This window comes from Mustela putorius, unplaced genomic scaffold (assembly GCF_011764305.1).
Source record: "Mustela putorius furo isolate JIRA1106 unplaced genomic scaffold, ASM1176430v1.1 tig00000421_pilon_pilon_pilon, whole genome shotgun sequence".
Lineage (NCBI taxonomy): Eukaryota > Metazoa > Chordata > Mammalia > Carnivora > Mustelidae > Mustela > Mustela putorius.
The window spans coordinates 3,100,962-3,126,689 of record NW_025421375.1 but is presented as its reverse complement, the minus strand read 5'-3'; the positions used below and the strand labels follow the sequence as shown (position 1 = coordinate 3,126,689).

The following is a 25,728-nucleotide window of genomic DNA, read 5'->3' as shown; positions in this document are numbered from 1 at the left end:
TCATCCATTCATCTGTTGATGGACATCTAGGTTCTTTCCATAGTTTGCTATTGTGGACATTGCTTGTATAAACATTCAGGTGCACGTGCCCCTTCGGATCCCTACGTTTGTATCTTTAGGGTAAATACCCAGTAGTGCAATCGCTGGGTCATAGGGTAGCTCTATTTTCAACTTTTTGAGGAACATCCGTGCTGTTTTCCAGAGTGGTTGCACCAGCTTGCGTTCCCACCAACAGTGTAGGAGGGTTCCCCTTTCTCCACAGCCTCTCTGACATCTGTTGCTTCCTGACTTGTTGATTTTGGCCATTCTGACTGGTGTGAGGTGGTATCTCATTGTTGTTTTGATTTGTATTTACCTGATGCTGAGTGATGTGGAGCACTTTTTCATGTGTCTGTTGGCCATCTGGATGTCTTCTTTGCAGAAATGTCTGTTCATGTCCTCTGCCCATTTCTTGATTGGATTACTTGTTCTTTGGGTGTTGAGTTTGATCAGTTCTTTATAGATTTTGGATACTAGCCCTTTATCTGATATGTCGTTTGCAAATATCTTCTCCCATTCTGTCAGTTGTCTTTTGGTTTTGTTAACTGTTTCCTTTGCTGTGCAAAAGCTTTTGATCTTGATAAAGTCCCAATAGTTCATTTTTGCCCTTGCTTCCCTTGGCTTTGGCGATGTTTCTAGGAAGAAGTTGCTGTGGCTGAGGTTAAAGAGGTTGCTGCCTGTGTTATCTTCAAGGATTTTGATAGATTCCTTTTTCACATTAAGGTCTTTCATCCATTTTGAGTCTATTTTCGTGTGTGGCATAAGGAAATGGTCCAGTTTCATTTTCCGGCATGTGGCTGTCAAATTTTCCCAACACCATTTGTTGAAGAGACTGTCTTTTTTCCATTGGACATTCTTTCCTGCTTTATCAAAGATGAGTTGACCATAGAGTTGAGGGTCTATTTCTGGGCTCTCTATTCTGTTCCATTGATCTATATGTCTGTTTTTGTGCCAGTACCATACTGTCTTGATGATGACATCTTTGTAATGGAGCTTGAAGTCTGGAATTGTGATGCTACCAACTTTGGCTTTCTTTTTCAACACTCCTTTGGCTATTATTTGTTCCATCTCTTTAAAAAATTTGATGGTATTTTGATAGGAATTGCATTAAATGTGTAGATTGCTCTATATAGCACAGACATTTTCACAATGTTTGTTCTTCCAATCCATGAGCATGGAACATTTTTTTACTTTTTTGTGTCTTCCTCAATTTCTTTCATGGATCATATTGGATCATATGTTAATTCTATATTTATTTTTTTTTTTTTTTAAGGAAACTTCAGGTTGTTTTCTTCAGTGGTTGCACCATTTTCTGATCCCACCAACAGTACATAAGGGTCTTAGTTTCTCCATGTGGAATTCTTTTTTTTTTTTTTTTTAAGATTTTATTTATTTATTTGACAGAGAGAGAGATAGAGATAGAGATAGAGACAAGTAGGCAGAGCAGCAGGCAAAGAGAGGGGGAAGCAGGCTCCCTGCCGAGCAGACAGCCCAATGTGGGGCTCTATCTCAGGACCCCGAGATCATGACCTGAGTTGAAGGCAGAGGCTTAACCCACTGAGCCACCCAGGCAGCCCTCCATGTGAAATTCTTAAAGACTATCTTTCCTCCTTGAAAGATTCTCTGGGGATCATGACCAGAGTTACCATTGTTTTTTTGTTTTGTTTTTAGTTTTTGAATTTAAAAAAATATGTTCAAGTTTATTTTTTAGAGCAGTTTTAGGTCCACAACAAAACTAAATAGGCTGCTAAGTTTTCAACTTAGGATGCTAAGTTGTCAACTATCTAAAACTCCTACTTCTTCCTCAGTCATCCTCAGGTTTTTCTGCTAGAACTGATATGGAAGATTACATTCTTCCTTTTGGATTGCAAGCCATAGGAATATAGGTCTGGGCTGCTGGCTGTCTTCTATCCCTTGAAAAAGCCTATACAAGAACACTGATCATGGTGAGCATTTCATAATATATCTACACACGTTGAATTGCTGTTTCACACACTTGAAGCTAATATAATATTATATGCCAACTCTACTTCAGTTAAAAAAACCCAAATAAATAAAAATTTTAAAAAGAAGAAGGAAAAGCTTGTACTTACTAGGAGAAAATAAGGTTACTAGACCAAGTGAAACAAAGCAGAGCTTGTCAGTGGAAAGAGAGACAACTGATGGTATGGTTTGAGCCCTGAGATCACTCAAATTATTAGAGTTGTCAGGACTGGGGTGCCTGGGTGGCTCAGTGGGTTCAGTGGCTGCCTTCGGCTCAGGTCATGATTCCAGGGTCCTGGGATAGGGCCCTGCATCAGGATCCCAGCTCACTGGGGAGCCTGCTTCTCTCTCTCCCTCTGCCTGCAGCTCTGCTTACTTGTGCTCTCTATTTCACTGTCAAATAAATAAAGTCTTAAAAAAAAAAGAGGTATCAGCACTAGTTGAGTTAATAAATACAGGTATGGTGAACATGTTCATAAGTATATGTTCAATAGATATTAGCTATCCTTAATCACATCTCAATATACAGATATTTCTCTATATGTTCTTATCTCCTCCGGTGGTATTGTAAGATTTCTGAGTGCAGGCACGTGGTCCTCCCATGGTCTGTGCAGAACCTACCTTATACTAGGTTGAGTACTCTTGTTGCAGAGAATTTAACAGATCAGCTCATTCCGATTCCTGCAAGACAAGTACAAGTGCGTGACTTCAGCCTCATATTTCTAAACAAGTTTGGGGTTTTGTTAGTAGATTTGTGCCATTTACTTCTAACATGTGTAAAGTATCTTTTGCCTGTGGGTTTGTTGTTACTTTCAGAGTACAGTATTCTGACTTGGCCTAAGTTTCCATGATCTCTTTTTAAAAATGTAACAGCTATTTTTATTTTTTTTTTTATTTTTATTTTTTAAAGATTTTATTTATTTATTTGACAGAGAGAAATCACAAGTAGATGGATAGGCAGGCAGAGAGAGAGAGAGAGAGAGGGAAGCAGGCTCCCTGCCCCGCTGAGCAGAGAGCCCGATGCGGGACTCGATCCCAGGACCCTGAGATCATGACCTGAGCCGAAGGCAGCGGCTTAACCCACTGAGCCACCCAGGCGCCCAGCTATTTTTATTTTGATTCTTTATGAAAAATTCATAATCTTTTGAGGCAGTTGGAGTTAAGATATTTTTCCAGAGTCAATCAATGAAAACTCCTTACTCCTTATGTTATGCTTGGAAAGATAAAATTGATCCTGGTGATAAGCTTTGAAAGACAAAATCACTTCCAAATCTCAGACAGTTGAAATGCAAAACATTGTAAAATTAAGTTGTTTATGTTGCCTTTGGTGCATTTTGCCTTGTCCTATAAAAGATGGACATAAAAAGGATTCCTGATGATTTTTTCATGTTTTCAATGTGTGTACAGAAACCTAATGTCTGATTGCTTTAATACTAGCATTTGAAGCTGTGTTCAAGTTAATTACAGAAAAATGCATTGCCTATTTAATTTTCAATTGTGAGGGCACAGTGGAATAGAATGAGTCTGTTTATTTTGCTTTCCTGCTGGAATTGAATGGACAAATGTGGACATGATAATGTGATAAGTAGAATTTTTAGTTTGACGTTTCCATTTCCATAAGCAATAGCTTTGAGATGGAGGATGGGAAACATTTACTCTAATAGATTCAGTGAAGGGCACTTGGGTGGCTCAGTAGTGTAAGCATCTGCCTTTGGCTCAGGTCATAATCCCAAGGTCTCCAGATTGAGTCCTTTGTTGGGCTCTGTGCTATATAGGGAGTATGCTTCTCCCTCTGCCCCTCCTCCCGCTCCCTCTCTCTCCCTCTCTCTCAAATACATAAATAAAATCTTAAAAAAAATATAACAGACACAGTGAAGCACATGATATGAGTATCAGCCATCATAAAATGAAAGGTCCCAAATCTTCTTTCAGATCTCCAGCTGGACCACTGGCTCCTAACATAAAGTACCGGGAGGATCCCTTTGTTAACAGGTGTATTACTTAGTGTGTGTTTGGGAAAGTCTGTTCCTTCCCGCTGAGAAGATATTTAAAAGATATTTTATAGACTCCTATATTTTATGAATAATAAGGTTATTTTCTTCCTTTCCAATCCTCATGCCTTATTTTTTATTCTTGAACTGTATTGGCTAGGATCTCCTATCCAATGTTGAATTGTGGGAAATGTAGCAGGCAATTTTGTCCTGTTCCTTCTTTAGTGGTTGCTAAAATTTTACCATTAAATGTAAAATTTCTGATTTCTGAAAAAAACAAAACAAAACAAAAAACCTACGGGGCACCTGGGTGGCTCAGCTGGTTAAACGGCTGCCTTCGGCTCAGGTCAGGTCATGATCTCAGGGTCCTGCGTTTGAGCTCCGCATCAGGCTCCTTGCTCAACAGAGAGCCTGCTTCTCCCCTCGCTCTGTCTGCTGCACTGCCTACTCATGCTCTTTCTCTGTCAAATAAATAAATAAAATCTTTAATAAAAAGAATATGAAACTGCTAGATGTATTCATTTTGAACCATCCTTGCCATCCTGAAATAAACCATATTGTCATAGTATCTTTCCAAATAGATTTGTAAATATGTTAGTTAGGATTTTGCACTTATGTTTAAGAGTGGTATCTGTCTACACTCTTCTGATTTTGAGCAGAGCACACCACTCTTCTTCCTGCCTTGCTGTGGCAGTGGGGGTGGGGGAGGGGGGATGATAGGGGAAGTGTGAGGGGGGTGGAGTGGGAGCTGGAGAGTTGTTTCATTCCCTATCCACCCTGTCAATTCCAGACCCTGAGCTCAGCAAGCCTCTGCCTCCAACATTCTTGGAGTTTCTGTTCTTTTCTGTTGTACAGGGTATTTGATTTTGCTTTTATTTTACTTACTTTTTTGTTTTGTTTTAAGTTGACCTATTTAGAGTATGACCCTTCTACTCTTTGTTGCAGCATTGCTCCCTGTAGTCATCAGGTTTTGTAGACTCAGGGGAAAACAATTTTCACAGGGCAATGTGCTGGTGCCCTTAGCAATGTTTAATAGGCACACTCCTAACCCACTCATGGGAGTTGTTGGTGAGGACGGTGGCTGTGCTTCTCAGACTGCTGCATTCTCTAACAGGTCAGCAAAAATTATACATATTACAGTCCAAAAGAAAATGCTAATCTCCAAAACATTTTATGTTTTTCATATCACTCCAACCCTGAGGTTAGAAATAGAATGATTTCTTTGAATTGCATTTTGTTCCTGCACAATAGCACATGTTTTTCAGGGAGGGATTCTTGGTTGTTCCTTTGCTTGTTCTTTTAAAACATTTGGCTTTGCATTTCAGCTTTTCAAGGGGTATTTTATAGAAGTTGATAATTGTGTAATTTTAATGGGACTTCTTTGTATAAGCCGGTACTTTGGATTTCAAGATGTTTTGGCGAGCCTGACTCTATCTGTCTATTCTAGAATATGTTCAGCAAAACATTAGGCCAATGTACACCAATTACATTAAAGAAAATTACATCTGCAGACATTCTGAAATATGTCTCAGTCTAAGTTGTTTGTTATTTTTTGTTTAGAATGCTGAAGGTATTTTTTTCCCCCCACAGAAGTGATGTAAAACGTTTATTTCTGTTTCTCCACTAATCCATAAACTTTATTTAGCCCAGATGTTGTGAGAAGCATATTGACGCCACTGCCTATTGTCATTCCTTTATCAAATGGATTTCGGGTCTCAACTAATAGTATCTACAATAATTTCTTTGCAGTTAAGATATCCACAAGCTGGTAAATTTTTAAGTTCAGTCAGAGAGCAAAATCATCTATCACACTGTGTTTCCTAACTGTTATTAGTAAGGCTTTATTTCTTGCCCTTTCGAGATTAGTACTCGAATCATACATTGTCACTATATTTTGTTTCCTAATGATGGTTTAGTGAACAAAGTTTGTTTACTTATGGAGAACCTTGTGTTTCTTCAAGAAGTTTCATCCATTTATTATTGGAGCAAATGGGGTGAAACAAGATATTCTTTTTTTTTTTTTTTAAGATTTTATTTACTCAAGAAACACAAGTAGGGGGAGCTTTTTGTTTTTTAAAAGATTTTATTTATTCATTTGTCAGAGAGAGAGCACAAGCAGGGGGAGCAGCAGGCAGAGGGAGAAGCAGGTCCCTGCTGAACACGGAGCCCAACGGGGGACTCGATCCCAGGACACTGGGATCATAACTTGAGCTGAAGGCAGATGCTTAACTAATGAGCCACCCCGGCATCCTGAGTTGAGAGATACTTGAAGATTTTAAAGTTCTGGTGACATTGAGTAAGTGTATATATACACCCCTCCTTCCTAAGGTATCCATAAAGCATATTGTAAAATAAAATAATTGTTCTTCTCTTTCCTTCCTTCCTTTCCTCCCTTCCTCCCTCCCTCCCTCATACAATTTTTTCCCCTTTCTTTTCACTTTCCTTCTTTCTTCTCATTGTTTTCAAGGAAGGGGATATGGCTTGTCACCTTGTGACAGGGAACCACAATCTAGGGGAGACTGGGTTTACAGCGCCTTGTTCTTTTCGCTGAAGTTTAGAACAACCAGACATGTCTCAACAGAAACATTTCCCCCAAAGTGAGATAATACTTGGACTTCTCTATTTATGGTCAATTTAAAAGCTGGGACAGATGGCATGCTATTACTTTTTTTTTTTTCTGATGGAGATGAAACACAGGAAGACATTTCATTACGCAGTTGTCAGGGAGCAAGACTTTTACCTGCCCACTGAACCCTGGCAAGTTTAATGAAATGAATTTCTGCAGGGCTGTTTCTTGACCTGTGATGTGTCTCAGTCGACGGGGTCACGCACCCTGTATCAATGAGATGAGATGACTGGAACGTTTGTGACTTTTTAAAAAGAAGTCCAACACGTGGAAAGCCCTGTAGGTTGAACCCCGAAGGAGGGACTTACAAACAGAAGCTCCTCTTTTTCTTTAAAGGCTGTGACAAGAGTTAAAAGGGGCCAGTTCCCCTGCCTCCCCCTTTCGGGAGTGCCCGCCGATGCATCTTGCCTGAATTTGAATAAAAAACCTTTCCGGGGAGGAATGTGTTTGAAGAAAAGAGGTTGGTGGTGGGGGGGGGGGGGGTGTTTGAAGAGTTTGAAGGTCCGTGAAAAAAGCTTGTGCGTGTGCTTACGGCGGGTGTGTGTCTGTAAGAGGACGAGTGTGGGTGGGTGTTAGTGCACGGGTGTGAGCTATGTGAGTGGCATGTGTGAGTGTGCGCACACACGCGTGGGGGGGGGCTGCGTGAATGTGTGCACGCCCGTGAGCGTGGGTCCGTGTGTGGGTGGCCTGCGGGCGCCGGTGCGCGGTGTGTTTGGGCGACTGTGTATATGCCGTGTGCGTCCGTGTGTCCGCGTGTGTGCGAGCGCGTGTGCGCGTGTGCCCGTGTGCCGCGGGCGGGAGAGGCAGCTTCGGCTCAGCCGTGGCAGAGCAGTTAGTACAGAACTCCTAGTGCAAGGGGAGGCTGGGGAGCCGCCAGGAAGACGAGCAGGGGACCTTTTTAACAAAAGCTCAGTTGGGTCCCTGCGGGGCCAGCCAGCAGAAGGGACTGGGGAGCGCTGGCTCTGCGCCAGGGAGGTCGGGCTCCCGCCAGCTCCGCACGCACCCTTTATCATGCCCTCCGCAGGGGGAGTCCTGAGGCTTGGCCGTCGGGAAGTTTCCGCAGCCGCCGCCGCCGCCGCCGCCGCCTCGGAAAGCACCAGCAAGGACCGCGGAGTGAGTACGGCAACTTCGGGTCCGCCTTGCCCTGCGGGGTGGGTGAAGGGATTTCTGGTACAAAGAAAGCGAACACTCCGCTGACCTGAAAGACTGGAATTTCAGCTCTTTTCCTTTCCTGGGATCTAGTTCCTTCCCCCTTCCTCTCCCAGCCCTTTAAACCCGAGATGACTGGGTCAGTGACTCGCCCCCGCCTTCCCGCCTGCCCTGGGCCCCGGGTTTCTAGCTTTTTAGCTTGGAAAGGAAAACCACTACCTGTAAGTATCTGCTTTACGTCCTTCCTCTCATCTTCCGAATGTTCTGTTAGCAGAAAGCTCCAGAGGTGGTTTGCGTGGTAGCGTTCGCTTCCCGTCTCCTCGCAAGAAGTGCGCAGAGTCCGCTTGCCAAAGTTTAGTTCTCATGTCAACTCAGGAAGGTGCCAGTTTGCCCTGTTAAAAACCCATATGCCCACCACGGGAGTCTCTTTAGTATGGACCACAGATTATAAGGTTTCTGGACCCGTCCCCACGGCACTCACCAGTGAAATCACCATTTTAAATTTTGTAACCCACCCGCGCCGCCACCCTGGATCAGAAGGTTTCTTAGCTACATGAAATGGCAAAGGGAAATGAAAAAAACTGACACAACGGGTGCTATCCTCACGGCATTCAGAGAGGGGGAAGTTTGCCCGAGATGGAGTTTTGGATACCTGACTTTGGTTTAATTCTATTTGGAGATATATATTTTTTAAAAGCATGGTTTCTATTTTTATGGGGATGAGAGGGAGTGTTGGAGAGGCAAAGAAATCATTTTGTTCTGAAGTTTAAACTTCAGTTTAAACTGATGTTTAAGTTCTTTCTTATTACCCAGATTTGGTGCTGTAGTGAAGAGTTTCTTTTAGTTTTCATCTGGATCACAGAAGTAATTTTCAAGGCATTTAATTTTCCTTTCTGCCTTTTTTTTTTTTTTTTTTGGACTCCTGTGCTCAGTCTTGTTGCCTGGTGTGAATTACAAAGCTTAAAAAGAGCATTTCCGGGGGCTGGTTAGAGTTTATGGCCTGGGAATCTTGCTGGAGAGATTAACCTCTTCACGGCTGCTTTGCAGCCCAGACCTAGTGATCCAAACGTTCCCCAGGTTTCTGCTCCGGAAAACTGACAATAACTATCCCTGGCTCTCATTAAAGCTTGAAGAATTGCTCCCCACCCCCTGCTTATACTTGATAAAAGTGCCTTTAGTATGATTCTAGGAAAATGTCGACAACTTTGCTCTTTCTCTTTCTCGCCGATTCTCAGAACTTGGTGTCCTAGGAACCAGTTGGGAGCTTGCTGAAAGGCAGGTGCCTAGGCCACACCCTCCCACTTTAGGCCTGGGGAGGGCCTGAGAGTTTATCCGGGTGATTCTGAAGCACGTGAGATCCCTTTTGGATAAGCACAGCTCTATGTTGTCCTGGGCAATTAAATGCTTGTCCTGTGGCTGGTTAATATTAAACCTCATATCTAAATGATCAACTTGAATTTCAGGTGATGTTGAGCATAAAAGTTATATGCAACATGGCTTTGCATGCTTGGCTGATAAAGCAGGGCTTTCGACCAGCTTTCCCACCAACCTCATCACTGTTTCCTTGCTCTTCTTTCCATCCATGCCTTTCCATTTTCACAAGTGAGGAAGGGACTTGGGCAGAACCAAAGGTGCTCTCACACCATGTTCCCTCCTCCATGTGATGGGATGTGTGGTCTGACTTGACCTAGCACACGACCAAGCAATGCTTGTCTTAGAATCTTTCCACCCAGGGCTGTTCTCAATTCTTAATCAGCCTCCCAGGGATACTCTGCTTCTGGGGATGGGCTAGGCTGAGTGGGGCTGAACTGAGCTGGATTATTTCTTGGGACACTTCAGGAGCAGTCTAATTCCTAGAAACTGAGTTTAGATTAGGCCATCCCACAGAGATTGGAGAAAGGGATTCCTCTAGTATGCTGAGGTCCTCGATTGACATATGAAGGTAAGAACTCAGCCTCCATCCCCATCCCCAATGACGTTTTATGCCATTGTATATTTATAGGAAAAAGAAAATAGGATGTGGTCATCAGTTTCCTTCCCCCCGACCCCCCAACCTCACTCCAAATGTTTGCAGGTGCCTGCTACATGCCCGGTCCGGTGCTACTTTCCAAGGACTGTGGAAAGATCAGCATGTATAGTGTGGACAGAGCCCTTGTCCTCATGGTGTTTCAAGTCTTGAAATAAACTTGCTACCAGTCTTGGATGAGCCAGCTAATACTCCCTAAACTTCACCTCCTCCATCAATAAAACAAAAGAGTTGGCTTAAGTGAATTTGAGTATCTTTCCAGCTATGATACTCTGACATTGGCGGACACGGTTCAGTCTTCTAAACACAGACAAGGGGGAATAGGAGCTTTTTAGCATTTGCTTTGAAAACAGGCCCAAAGATTTGGCTTCCTGCTTTTCTTAACGATTTTTCAAAAATATCTTTTAACTCTTCTTTCTCTCGTCAGAGACCAAGACTGCCGGTAAAGTGAGTTAGACAAATTCTGCCTTTGCAGAGCACACAGTCATCCCCCACAATGGGCTCCTGTAACTCTCTGGAAAGGCTGTTTCCCTGGGCCAGGTTACCTAGGACAGCAGCTTCTTATCTTGTCTGAATCTGGTGTTGCTCCCCCTGTGGAGTGCTGGGTGGTCTGAACCGGGCTGGCCAGCTCTGGCCCCTGACCCTTTCATTCAAGTGATTTAATAGCTTTTGTGATACTAGGTGAGAGGCTCCAGCAGAGACCTTTGAGGGTCTGGGAAAGAAAAAAACCAATTCCCTAATGAAATCCGCATTTTGTCTGTACTACAGTTTCTCTTACTGCTGTGACTGCGGGACTGCTGCATTTCAAAGGGTTCTAAAACTTGGCCATCAAGATAAGAAAATATAGCTGTGATCTGGGCTCTTCTGGCTGCCTGCAGATACTATGTTTGGTGGGAAGAACTACTCACTGGAGGACAGTGTACAGGGATACTGCAAAGTTAGGATATTTTTGACCAAAAGTTCTTGGCCTCTTGTTGGTAGGGTTAAAGGAAGTAACAAAATAGTCTTTGGTTTCACTCTTATCCCTCCCTATTTATGGGGTTGCTGATACGATGTCAAAAATACTTCTTTTGTGCATTTGCAAAGGCTTCTTAGATTATATGTTACTCTTCACTCTCAATTTTATCATTGAAACTTTCATATCTGACTTCTCTAGAGACCAAAACAGATAACACTCCAGGACCCACTGAGCTCCACGTCCTTCCTGTAATTTTCCAAGTCCCTAGGATCCTACCTCTGCCTTCTGTCAAGCGTTATCAGCTGCTCAGGACTTACAAATGCTCCCTAAATTCTTACCACAAAAAATGACTTCATATCTTGTGAAGTCGCCCTCAACGCCATGCCATTTTCATCCCAGGATCTCCATTTCCTATTAGCACACAAATTCTTCATTTTGTCAATGATCAGCCAAAACCACTGTGAAGTTAGGAGAATTTCAGAAAGGACTGACATTCCCAGATGAGAATTCATCCACATGTTTCAAAGTTGCTGGGTGTTTCCTGTCCAATCCCTTTTGTAGCCCAGATTTGTTTTTCCCATTAAAGCGATTCCCCTCCTGGGAAAGGCCAACACAACAACACACAATAGCAGTGCACTAATGCTGTTTTATGCAAATCTTCCTCTTTGTTATATCGTGGTGGGCTAATTTGGTTTCATCCAATAAGCATTAGTGATTGTTTTGAAACCAAAAGGAAGTATTAATAGGAGAGCTCAAATATTAAATTGAAGTGGTGTAATAGGGAAAAAAAAAAAGATCTTTGAATAAATTTCAGCTGGGTTCCAGTCCTTGGCTACAATATTCTTTGTTTCGGTAATGCTGGCCCAGTTACTTAGTTTCCTCTGCGTCAAGTGAGGGTACGGACACTTACCGGATGTTCATGGGGCTAAAGGACATTTGGAAAGCACCTAGCATGATCCATGATGAATGACAAGGATCAATGAGTATTTCTACTAACACAGGTGTGAAGGCTGGAAAGAACCATGCCTGTGGCAAGCTGCTCGGTCCATAGGTGAAAACAGAAATGAGAAATCAAGCTTTCTTCTAGATTTCATGGACAGGGAAGAATAGATGTTATCCCACCACTTCCCTGGCTTTGGTCCCACTTGATTCCTTCTCCCAGCTGGAACAGACCCATGAGCTCCGGGACCATCTGAGGGATTAGTACAGAGAAAGCAAGGGCAGTGTGAAAATCAGTCTGCCCTCAGTTCTTCTGACCCTCCAGAATGGAAAACTTTTATAGCCATTTCATATATAAAGACATTATTTTAGGTTTTTGGCAGGGAGGATTTTGCTCCATTGTGGCCAGGGGTCCCACTTCTGGGGCAAATGTTTAAGAATTTGAAACTTGGGGATTGTACCTTGGGCAGTTTGTGAGCTATTCACCAAAGAGAAAACGACAAAACATAGCCATTCAGACATGCGCTGCTCACCCCGCACTCCCCCATGCCCCCAGCCTCGGTATTTCTCTTCCAACAGTGTTTTCTTATAGCTCCGGTGTTTGCACTGTGATAAGCCAGTCACTCAGCTAATATTTACTAAGTTTCTCTGGGCCAGAGAAGATGACCAGGAGAGGAGGGACTTGAGTGAACAGAACAATCATGGTTGTTATCTTTGAGAAGCTTACAGACTAGGGTAAAAAGGTTGACTTTTTTTTTTTTTTTAAAGATTTTATTTATTTATTTGACAGGTAGATATCGCAAGTGGGCAGAGAGGCAGGCAGAGAGAGAGGCGGAAGCAGCTTCCCTGCTGAGCAGAGAGCCTGATGCAGGCCTTGAACCCAGGACCCTGAGATCATGACCTGAGCGGAAGGCAGAAGCTTTAACCCACTAAATCACCCAAGTGCCCCCCAAAGTTGACTTTTAATCAAATGACTGCAAAGAAACAATGAAATGCCACATGCGGGGAGGGTATCCCAGGATTCTATGCAAGCAGATAGAACTGGTGTGGGAGAGAGACCGAGACCTGAAGGAGGGACAGAAGTTAGCCAGGCAAGTGGGAGTTTCGTAGAAGTTGGGGAAGGGCATTCACGGCAGATGGAACAGCACGGATAAAGCATATTAAGACTCGGAGTGGACAGTGCAGTGAGTTTAAGAAGGGAAGAACTGTGTGACTAGCTTGCCAGGAGATGGAGGAGAGTTCTGTGAGAAGAGGCTGGGGAGAGGTAGACGACAATCATGCAGGGAAATTCTGTCTCACAGTTAAAGGGGACCCCAGAAAGCACCGAATCCACACTCCCTCTCTGGGACGAGAATCCCTTCCTCTGTCTTTATCGAAGCCCTTGCCACTATTGGACAACTCGGAAGGAGAGTTCTGTCTGAAAGTAGGGTGCAGGGAACCTGGGTGGTACAGTGGGTAGAAGTTCTGACTCCTGGTTGCGGCTTGGGTCGTGATCTCAGGGTCATGAGATCTGTGTTCAGCAGAGATTCTCTCTCTCTTCCCCGGCCCCTCCTGCTCATGCTCTCTCTCTCTCTCTCTGTCTCTCAAATAAATCTTTAAAAATGATTTATCTATCTATTTGCACCCTGAACCCAGAGAGTAAAGTCTCTCTTCTTTCGAATCATTCGAAGACAGACTATTTCTTTCATAAATTACTGTCCAAGCAGGTCTGCACTTTCCCGTTCACATGCAATCCGTTTTTGGGAAAGCAGTTTTACATTTGTGCTGTGGAAAGTGAACTTACTGGCTTCAGTCTATTATTCTAGCCTCCAGTTGTTGAGAGCGTGGATCTTGATTGTGTCCTCACTGATAACAGTTGACTTTTTTGGATTTGTGTTGTTTGTGAATTGGTTGAGCTTGTCTTCTGTAACTTTGCAGAGGATTTTGGGAAATTATTTAACTAGAGGAAGCCAAACATGGAGCTATGGGCACCCCTGAAGATGTTTCTCTTAAGAGAAAGGGTGCCCCTAATCTCTTTTTATTTTGTTTTTAGAGAGGAAACTAGACACAACATCTCTATAGCCCAGACTCACAGATATGTTCAAGTCTAAATGAAAAGAGTTCAGTGACATCAGTGTATGAAAGCATAGTTTGACTGTATTTGCTGATTTCATTTACCACCATCCTCAGAGCTACATCGGTGTGGCTGCTTTTCTGTTTTGGGCTTGGATTTGGGAAGGGCCACTGGCCTGCCCATTAAAACCCATTTATCAAATGGGTGTTGAATGCCTATCACATGCAGTAATAGTTCATCCTCCTGCCTTCAAAACACATAAATACCTACACCATCAGGTAGGATGTGATAAATGCCCCATGATAGGTTTAAATAAAATGTGATTCTTCTGCTACAGCAGAAAGGAAATTTTGCCAAATGGAATGATCATGTCTTTGGACATCTTGAAGGAAGCATTTCACAAGACCTTAATACTTAAAGGTTTTAATCAGGATGGAAGCAAAGACATTCCAGGCAGGGGCATACATGGACAGGGGTGTAGAGATGGGGAGGATGCAGCAGGTCCTTGTGACCATGTCACTGGGGGCTACGGGACGGGGTTGGGCTATGGTCTGGTAACACATATGTTTAGAAGTGTTAGCCAGAGTGGATACATAGTGAGAAGCTAGCTGAGGTGAAAATTTTAAGAAATGCCATATTTTTGGCAGTGCAGCATGACCCAGAGAAGATTAAAAAAAAAAAAAAAAGAAAGAAAGAAAGAGAAAGAAGAACAAATGAAAGAGAAAAAGGCAGTGGTTAGGTCAAAAGAGAACCAGGAGTATACAGAGGTATAGAACCTGGTACAGAAGCAGTTATGCAGACAGTGGGTGGAGGGCACCATTGTATACTGTCAAGTTCAGAAAGGATTGTTGGAGAAAAGTTCAAGTTGACGTATCTAATGGTGGGTCCCTGGCAGCCTTTGGGACAGCTGTTTCATCGGACTGGAGGCTATCAAAATCAAGTGATCCTCTTCGGGAACACAAGGTGGTGAGGATGTAGGCTAGTTGGTCAAGGGGAGCATATGGTGGGAAAGGAGAAAAGAGGATGTTTGACAAGTAGTAGGAATAAGAGTCATAGTGACACCAGTGGAAGTAGCAGTGGTCAGAGCCAACATTTGCCGAGTTCTCACTGTGTTCTAGTTGTCTACACACGTATCTGTGCATCCGATTCTCACAGCATGACTCCAGGCTGGTGTTTCAGCCCCTTTTCACTGTTAAGACAACTGAGACTAAGAGAACTGCACTTGGCCGAGATGATGTCAGGCGGCAGGACCAGCGTTCAAATCTAAGGTCTCTGCGTCCTCAGGACTCACCGGTGTGGCCACTTTTCTGTTTTGGGCTTGGATTTGGGGAGGGCCACTGGGATGCCCATTAAAACCCATTTATCAAAGTAACAAAAATTTTAAAAAAGCACACAAGAATGGGAAGGCACTTGAAGAACTAATTTCTACTAAGTACGGGATAAATCTCTGCTTAATTTCTGAAAAGACAGTATAACCTTTTGAAGCACAAAGTCATTGCTGTGTAATGTGCAGGACGTGGTTGTGCACTGGTGAACCCATCCTGTTGCGGTCCAGCCCACGGCTCTTTGCAAATTCCAGATGCAAGGGCATTTTCTCTTCCTTTCCTCTCCTGTCACTCTCCTTACTTCCTTCACCTTTTCTTTCAATAATTGCCTCATCTTAAGAAAATCAGACTCTAGGACACCTGGGTGACTCCATCGGTTCAGGCTCTGCCTTTGACTCAGGTCATGGTCCTGAGGTCCTGGGGTCGAGCCCTGCATCAGGCTCCCTGCTCCACAGGAAGTCTGCTTCTCCCTCTTTCCTCTGCCCCTTTAACTGATCATGTTCTCTCTCTCTCTAAATAAAATCTCTAAGAAAAAAAAAAAATCAGGCTCCTCCTCCCCATCTGCCACAGCTCGGTAACTTTGATCTCCTCCCTGACTGCGGCCTCCACGAAGATCCACTGCTTTCACACAGTAGGTTGGCGTGAAGCGCTATAGCATTTTAAAACAACTTTGCTCCAGTACTGGAGAACAGTTGGTGCCTTAAGCCCTTAGAATTCTGTAACAATTAAAAATAGCCACTGCTGGAGGTATTGATTGGTGATTAAGAGGTCACTGGGGGTAACTTTTCAGTATAGAAAAGGAGCAGGAGTTGAGTGGCCATTGGACTCTATTACGTAGCTACCCAAGACTTTCACACTCTTCATCCCTGTGTACCATATGTATGAATTTGCTATGGCTGCCATAACGATGAACTATAGACTTGGTGGTTTAAACAGTACAAATTTATTTTTTCACAATTCTCGAGTCTAGGAGTCCAAGATCAAGGTTTTAATAGGGCTGTTTCCTCATGAGGCCTCTCTCCTTGGCTTGTGGAACTGATTTCTTCTCCCTGTGTCTTTACATGGTGTTTCCTCAGTTACCCACCTGTGTCCTAATTTTTTCTTTTTAGAAGGACATGAATGATATTGGATCAAGGGCTACCCTAAGGACCTTATTTTAATTTAATTACCTCTTTAAAGACTCTGTCTCTAAATATAGTCACATTCTGAGGTACTGGGGGTTAAGACTTCGATCTATGTATTTAGGGAGAATAAAATTCAATCCATAAAGACCAGGCCACCATATCAAGCCTCTGCTTGTTGTTACTTAACTGATCTTCTAAATGCTGAGGACAAAACTGCAGCAGAAGGAAATCGAATAAAACGCGTGGACCTATAAATTCACGTTTAGAAATCCATTTGTAATACACTCTGGATTTTGAGCTTGACTTCAGGGTGGGGAGATGAGGAAACCTTCTTGGGCAGGACTAGCTTTGAACTTCTAAAAATTCTAGGTGAAACCCATTCTGCTTTTCTTATTTGGCTAAGAAGCCCGCACAACGCCAGTTTAACCGTTCAGGTGAGGAGGGAACCATGTGCCGTGTCCTCGTTTGCCTTGCAGATGCTGTGAAGCCTCCTATGTTGGTTGTTGCTGGATTGCTTTATTGGAAACCAGTGGCCTTTATTTTACCCCCAATACAGAGACATTTCCTTTTTTTTTTTTTTTTTTTTAAGATTTTATTTATTTATTTGAGAGAGAGAGAAAGAGAAAGAGGGAGCATGAGAGGGGGGAAGATCAGAGGGAGAAACAAACCCCTTGCTGAGCAGGGAGCCCGATGCAGGACTTGATCCCCGGGACTCCAGGATCATGACCTGAGCCGAAGGCAGTCGCTCAACCAACGGAGCCACCCGGGCGCCTGACATTTCCTGGTCTGTAACTTTGTAAGTTGCGCTGGCATGAAACTCCTTGTAGTGTGTGGAAATCACAGGCTATGAGATTCAGTGGTAGGAAAGCTCAAGTCTTCGTACATCCCTTCCCCCACTGAAGTGTTTGTCTGCATTAAGAATGGCAAATGATGGGATGCCTCTATGGCTCAGTCAGTTAAGTGTCTGACTCTTAATTTTGGCTCAGATTGTGATCTCAGTGTTGTGAGATTGAGCCCTGCATTGGGTGTTGCGCTGAGTGTGAGGCCTGCTTTAGGCTTCTCTTTCTCTCTCTGCCCCTCCACCCTCTCCTGCTCTCTTTAAAAAAAAAAAAAATCTAGCGCTTTCTCTCTCTCCGTGTATATATATATATATATATATATATGGCAAATGATGACAACCACTTGAGATAAAAGAGACATAGTCAGGGATGATCTGTGGTGTTGCACAGCAGGCTTGCTATCATGGACAGCCCAGGGCTTGGAGGTATCGCCTCTGAATCATTAGCTCTATGGCCAGAGAGATCTGACATCAGAACTTCAAAATCTAAGACCGAGATTTTTCAGACATCTTAAGACCGAGACTGAAGACTTCAAGGGGATGACTTGGTAAGGAGCACAGATGCCCAGGAAGTGAGAGCATTTGAATTTGTTAATTAAGAACAACAACAAACGCAATCTTTACAACAACCTTGTGAAATTAGTGTTACAGATCCTCACTCCACAGATGATGAAAGGAAGTCTGAGAAGGTTTAAGTAACATTTATTTTGTAGGTTGAGGTTCTTTTGAACCTCTGAAGTGTTCAGAAAGTGAATGGCTTAGAGTGCTTATCCTTCGTTCAAAGGCTTAATTGATGTCTGTCTATGAAGAGATGTGTGAGGTAGAGAACATGATATAAACGTAGTGGAGTTATTACCTTTCTATTAATATAAAAAGAATAAAAAACAGTTTTATTTCCTTCAAAGGATCGATCTTTTTTTTTTTTTTTAATTGAGCAGAAAAAACTCAAATTGTGAATCCTAAGCAGAAGGCTAGAGGCAAAATTTGAGCAAAAATTTGAATTGAGCAGAAAAAGCCAAATTGTGAATCCTAAGCAGAAGGCTGTAGGTAGTGAGATGGGCTCCCGCGGATAGGATCGAGGTTCATGAACTTGGTAGCAAATGTTAGAAGAGGCATGAGATGGTGGCTCCTGTTTCATTGAAGAACTGAAGCGAAGAAACTGGCACACTAGGAACACAAAAAGGTATTAGACTTTGGTCTACGGCCATACCACCCTGAACACACCTGATCTCATCTGATCTCGGAAGCTAAGCGGGGTTGGGCCTAGTTAGCACTTGGATGGGAGGAATTAGACTTTGGAGTCACATGAGGGATTTTTAATTTATAGACCAGAAGGTCTGAGTGTTTATATTTTGCAGCAGATGATTAAGGAGAGAGCCTCAACTCCCCTTTTACTCTGATCAATAGTGACCACAAGTGATGATCTCAGGGAGACCTCCGACTTCCTGCCTAAACCCAAATGATTATTTCTATCATAACACGAACTATCATAATATGGGGGGGAAGCATGGAGAGATATTAGCCTTGTGGGTAATAAAGTTTGCTGTTGCAATACACATATTTAACTATGTCTTTAAAGATTCACAGCGAGGGAAAAGTTGGAATGCAATAGAAAGTAGTCCTTGCCCAAAATTTTGCTGGCTAAACTTGATGTTAATGTCTTTTATTTTAGACTGTTTCCTTTCTAACGAGTTTGCTACTTTGGGAAACCGCTGCCTCATGCCTGTACTTGTCACGCATGTGACTAGCTTCCTAGGAATGGCCTCCCAGCTAGGCTGTCTGGACAGTTTCCCTCATTTCCTCTCTGTCTGGGGCCATCCTGTCTCCCTCTCCTTTTCCCCATTGCTCCCCAAACTGGATCTTGCTTTTAGCCTCTTCCTGGTGCTGGTCTTCTGGGTGGGACCCCAGCCCTAGACCCACCACTTCACTCCACTCTGATGGTTTTCAGATATGCCAAAAAACCTACCTTCTGTCTTTGGGCACTAAAGCCCCCTTTACCACCTCTACTCCGAGGTGAAGAAAAGAAAGTGCTGTTGTTCACAGCAGTGATTCTCAAACCTGGTGGCTCATGAGAATCACCAAAGAACTTCTGATTTCAGATGGCTGGACCCCACGCAGGCAAATTACATCTGAAAAAATTAGAGATGATTCAGGAGTTGTCTTGAAATGAAGCCAGAGGTGGGCCCCTGCTGGCTTAGGAGTGACATTAGGGCAACACTTTGACCTTATAGTGTTTCTAGAATGTTGTCAATGACAAAAACCGTCTTCAGCCCACATGAAGGCTGTTTAATTACTTCCAGCAGTCAAGTGGGGCTGAAGCCATGAGAGCAACATCTCGTTTGTAACCACTGCTTTCCCTCAGGCCTCAGGAGATATTGGGGTCAACCATCACACTGCAGGAACTCTGCGGGCCCTGTTTACTATTTGGTATGTGAAAGCAGCACCCCAAGCACCACCACCCCCCCCACCCCCACCCTGAGCACGGTTATAAAATGAACAGTGCCCCTGGAATTTGATGTATTGAACTGAGAAAAACCCAATAACGGAGTCTCACCTCCTTTGGCCTATACTCTGAAGGATAGGTATGTTAGCTGGCTTCCCCAGAAATACTTTCCGTCATGTTGAGTTTATGTCATGCTCAGTGACATCACAGTGTGAACTGCCTTCCACTGCTAGTCCGGACGCTATGCCTATGGCTAATACGTTCTCACTTCTAGAGGAATGATTTGCAAACCCACTTGTAAAAAATAGTCTATTTGTGTTTTGGAGACTTAAGAAAATGTTTACACCAAGACCACTTATGTGCACCCTATTTGTCTCTCTTTTTAAAGATTTTATTATTGATTTGCAAACCCACTTTTAAAAAATAGTCTATTTGTGTTTTGGAGACTTAAGAAAATGTTTACACCAAGACCACTTATGTGCACCCTATTTGTCTCTCTTTTTAAAGATTTTATTTCTTTCTTTGAGAGAGAGAGAGAGAGAGCACGCGCAAGTGTGCGCCCACAGTGGGGAGGGGCAGAGGGAGAGAGAGAAGGAGAGAAAGGAACTCCGGGCTGACTGTGGAGCTGATTGCCTGGTCCGATCTCAAGAACCTGAGATCATGCCCTGAGCAGAAACCAAGAGTTGGCTGCTTAATTGACCGAGCCACACAGGTGCCCACTCTCTCTTTTAAAACACTTCTCTGACTTGGTTGTGCTTATAATTGTCGTGGTAAGCCACTCTTATACGTTGCCATATTCTTGTGCACACATGTATTCAACAAATAAGTCATCTCATCAGACATTCAGATACTTTTAATTTGCAGCCTGAGATTTTGTTTTTGAGCTAGGACTGAACCATTTTTAATCTCATTGCCTGAGAGCATTCTCCCACTCACTGCAGCCCACCCCCAATTCTGCCAAAGTAAGCAGATTATGTTTCCACTCTTCTTAATGCAATTAAGCTCAGCGGAGCACAGAGGGGTCGGGGACTCATGCATCTGCAGGAGACCTAATGGTGGCCGCTGGGTTCACCTGGGGGAGCCCTCAGTGTGGGAGAGTCCTGTGGCCAGCAAGGCCTGCTGGTGCCTGAGTAGCTGGATGTCTGCAGATCGTGAGGAAGGGCAGAGCTCTACAGCGTGGACACAATCGTGCTCGTGCTCGGTTCTGAACACCAGGAAGTCCCTGTGGCTTGCCTGGCTTCTTTTTTGTTGCCAGTATCCCTGCACCGCTCTATAGAAAATTTTCTAGCTCTGTTGGGTGTTACTGGAGTGTCAGTTCAACCTAAATCCCAGAACATGTCAAAGGATGGCTCAACTAATGATTTTTTTTTTTTTTAACTTGATATACTTCAGTTTCTGAGCAGATTTCGGTTTATGGAAGAATTGAACAGCGTTCTCACATACACCCCATCTGCCCACTTTCCCCGGTTACTAACACCTTGTATGAGTATCAGGTACTACAGGGGATAAGCCAGTGATGATTATCTAAAGTCCGTAGTTTCATTAGGATTCACTAGTGATGTACATTCTCCGGGTTTTGATGAATGTTTAATGACAAGTATCCATTACAGTGGTAAATTTGTCACTAAGTTTTAGAAAACACTCTGATTGGCCTGGGCCAGAAAGGGGACGGAGTTACCCGGAGCCTTGCTTGCTGTCTCCGTGGGTGCGTGTGCCCCTGCGCGCTGGGGACTCCGAGCAACAACACATTTACGTACATTATCACGTTTAACTATTTTAATGGCCCTGAAAGGTGTCGCTTTTTGTATAGGTGAGGAAACAGAGGCCAAGAAAAAATAAGGACCTTGTTCAAGGAAATAGTGGAACTGGGAGAAATCTGATTTAAATCCAGCCTCTGTTCTTATTACTGTGGCATTTCCTTTCACTTCAGCAGTAATCCTAGAGCAGAGCATTAAGCCCTCCCCACCTCCTCCCTCCTCTTCCTTCTCCTGTACTATATTTGCAAAATTATTTCTAATAAACAAACATTCGTAAAACAACTGTTTGTAAAATAAAGTGATGTACAGGTCATGGCTAAACCTAGTTAGAATTGTGCTAAGATCCTCAGCAGAGAAGAAAGGAAACACTCTCATTAGAGTTCTGTTAAATTTAATTATTTGTTGGTGTTAAGAATTGTCATTTTTTTAAGGATTCAGTGTTTGTTTCCTTGTCTTGACCCCCATCTCCCTGAAGGGCAGGTATAGGCAGTGAGGCGAAGGCAAGAGATGTTCACTTGGCAGATCTTGCCCTGATTGAGGGCTTTGCCCATGTGCTGGAAGGCTGGCTTCCAGGAAAAGTACTCTCACACCAGTGTCTGCATCTCTGTGTATAGGACTTGCAGTTTTTTTTTTTACTTTATCCCAGGATTTGATATTGTGGTGTGCTGTCCATTCTCTGCCTGCATTAGTGAATAAGACAGCAGGCAAATCAGTTCTTTAATCCTTGGCAAATCACTTTGCCCCTTAGGGCGGTTGCTTCCTCACCTTGACTTCTGTGTGTGTGCTGGAGTGTGCAGAGTATGGGCTTCAGGAACGGGGGCTTTGGAACCTGTCCGCTGGGGTTGGAATGTCAGCTCAGTTGTTTATTAGCATATGCCTTGGACAAATTACTTACCTTAGAACCAGAATCCTTAGAATAGAATCTGCTCCATAGGTGGTTGTGAAATAGGACCAGATGTAAAGTAAGTACATAACACCCAAGAACGTTGGTTTAAGTAAAATTTGGAGGAGAAGCTCCTTCCAACCCTAGAATTCTGTGACTTTTGATGTACTGTGACTTAGTCTCAAACAACATTACATTTTTTTTTATCATTATCACTTGGTTTCTTAAGTCATCAAAAGCATTTCCAATGCAAATCAAAACTGCAGTAAGATACCATCTCACACTAGTTAGAATGGTTAGAATTAATAAGTCAGGAAGTGACAGATATTGGCAAGGCTGCAGAGAAAGGGAACCCTCTTACACCGTTGCTGGGAATGCAGGCTGGTGCAGCCACTCTGGAAAAATACTCTCAAGAAGTTTCCTCAAAAAGTTAAAAATAGAGCTATCCTATGACCCAACAATCACGCTCCTGGGTATTTACCCCAAAGATATAGATGTAGTGATCTGAAGGGACACCTGGACCACAGTGTTTATAGCAGCAATGTCCACAATAGCCAAACTGTGGAAAGAGCCTAGATGTCCGTCAATAGACGAATGGATAACGATGTGGTGTGTATACACACACACACACACACACACATATATACATATGTATACATATGTATTCTATCCAATAGAATACTATGCAGCCATAAAAATGAAATCTTGTCAGGACGCCTGGGTGGCTCAGTTGGTTAAGCAGCTGCCTTCGGCTCAGGTCATGATCCCAGCATCCTGGGATCGAGTCCCACATCGGGCTCCTTGCTCAGCAGGGAGCCTGCTTCTCCCTCTGCCTCTGCCTGCCATTCTGTCTGCCTGTGCTTGCTCTCTCTCCCTCTCTCTCTGATAAATAAATAAAATCTTTAAAACAAAACAAAAAAAAAATGAAATCTTCCCATTTGCAATGACATGACTAGAATTAGAGGGTATTGTGCTGAGAGAAATAAGTCAAGCAGAGAAAGACAATTATTGTATGACCTCACTCATATGTGGACTTTAAGAAACAAAACGGGGGTGCCTGGGTGGCTCAGTCGGTTAAAGCCTCTGCCTTTGGCTCAGGTCATGATACCAGGGTCCTGGGATTGAGCCCCACGTCGGGCTCTCTGCTCTGTGGGGAGCCTGCTTCCTCCTCTCTCTCTGTCTGCCTCTCTGCCCACTTGCGATCTCTGTCTGTCAAATAAATAAATAAAATCTAAAAAAATAAAAAAAATTAAAAAAAAACAAAACGGAGGTGCATAAAACAAAGAAGGAAAAAATAAAACAAGATGAGATCAGAGAGGGACACAAACCATAAGAGACTCTTAATCATAGGAAACAAACTAAGGGTTGTTGGAGGGAAGGAGGGGGTGGAAGGGATGGGGTGTCTGGGTGATGGACATTAGGGAGGTGCTGTGGTGAGTGCTATGAATTGTGTAAGACTGATGAATCATAGGCCTGTACCCCTGAAACAAATAATACACAATAGTGGAAGGAAGGAAGGAAGGAAGGAGAAAGAAAGGTTAAAGGGGCGTGTTTGTAGATGAAGAGAAAGAATATGGCAGAGTCAGAGGATCAATGAGTAGATGTTACATCAGAAGCACAGTCTCTGTGTAAATGAGTGGAGAGGCAGGTGACTCCTAACAGTCCACTAAGGTAAAACCCCCTGCCTTTGAGAAATGGAGGTCTGTGGGACAGATCAATAATCAAGTACTTCACAGTAAAAAATGGTATTGTTACGATAGCATATGCGCACAATGCTCTAAGGAGCTCCTCAAACTCAGCAATTTACCCTTAACTTGTACTGTTCGAAATGGAGTACTTCATGGTGGAAAGGACTGCTCAACATTCAGAAAACTACCCAGGGTGGTGCCTGAGTGGTGTAGTCAGTTGAGGGTCTGACTCTTGATTTCTGTTTAGGTTGTGATCTCAGAGTTGTGGGATTGAGCCCCATGTTGGGTCCCACACTCAGTGGGGAGTCTGTTTGAGATTCTCTCTCTATCTCCCCCAACCCCATCGCACTGCACCCTCTCTCTCTCTAAATAAATAAATCTTAAAACAAAACAAAACAACTACCCAGCATTGCTCCTTGAGCTATACTACAATAACCTTGACCATCTTACTTGCATACCATAGCTAATGATAAAATCCAAACTCACAGATGTCTGGTGAAGAAAAGAGGCCAACCATCACAAATAGTCCTGTTAAAAGATCTGCCAATATGGAAATCCTTTTTTTTTTTTTTTAAAGAAATAAGTATGAATTTGGAAAATACTTTATGAACAAAGATATTCATTGCCCCATACTGGAAAACCCAAATGTCTAACAATAAGGAAGAGACTAAATAAACTGATAGTACATCTGAAGTTTTTAAAAAATAACATTTTCCCAATTTTTATAATAGTATAAATTCATTGTGGAAAATTAAAAAAAATTATAAAGAAGAAAATAAAAACTATCCAAAATTCTAGCATGCGAAGATAATTATTGTTAATGTATGGCCTGCTTTCTTCTAGGAATAGTTACAAGCTTCTTTTTTATTTAAATTTAGTTAATTTACATATTGTGTATTATTAGTTCCAGAGGTAGAGTTCAGTGATTCATCAGTTGTCTATAAGACCCAGGGCTCATTGCATAACATGCCCTCCTTAATGTTCATCACCCAGTCACCCCATCCCTTCCACTTCCTTCTCTCCAGCAACCTTCAGTTTGTTTCCTATGATTAAGAGTCTCTTATGGTTTGTCTCCCTCTCTGGTTTCATCTTGTTTCATTTTTCCCTTCCTTCCCCTATGATCCTCTGTCTTGTTTCTCAGATTCCTCATATCAGTGAGATCATATGGTAATTTTCTTTCTCCAATTGACTTACTTCACCTAGCATAATACCTTCTAATTCCATCCAGATCGTTGCAGGTGGCAAGTTTTTGAAGGCTGCATAGTATTCCATTGTATATATACCACATCTTTATCCATTCATCTGTTGATGGATATCTAGGTTCTTTCCATAGTTTGGCTATTGTGGACATTGTGCTGTAAACATTCGGGTGCACGTGCCCATTGGGATCCCTACATTTATATCTTTGGGTAAATACCCAGTATTGCAATTGCTGGGTCATAGGGTAGCTCTATTTTCAACTTTTTGAGGAGCCTCCATACTGTTTTCCAGAGTGGCTGCACCAGCTTGCATTCCTACCAACAATGTAGGAGGGTTCCCTTTTCTTTGTATTCTCGCCAACACCTGTCATCCTAACTGGTTAATTTTAGCCATTCCAACTCCCTTTCACCTTTCTAAATAAATCCTATTTGTCCTAATTTAGCTCTCTCCCCTTGTAGGAAAGTGCTCTCCCCTATGCCCAGTATGAGTCAATGCTGCCCTCCTATTTATTCCTGTAGCAGGCAATGCATTCCACCATTAGAACACTTACCACTCTTTTTGAATTCAGAGTTTATATGTATTCCTTCTCCATTACAATATAAATGTGCTGTATGAGCAAGAATTTTTTTGTCTTTTTTTTTTCTTTTGTCTAGCACTTATTAGAGCCCTTGTCACAAAATGGGTATTCTGTAATTGCTTGTATCTT

At 43.0% G+C, this 25,728-nt stretch overlaps 1 protein-coding gene across 1 annotated transcript in view; it reads left to right on the top strand.

Moving 5' to 3' along the window:
- The first annotated feature begins 7,291 nt into the window (after positions 1–7,291).
- The window catches only part of FREM1 (FRAS1 related extracellular matrix 1), a 181,547-nt gene continuing 163,110 nt past the window's right edge, over positions 7,292–25,728 (top strand). The window contains 1 exon segment of the mRNA XM_045079647.1: positions 7,292–7,752. The gene's annotated coding sequence lies outside the window, so the exon portion shown is untranslated.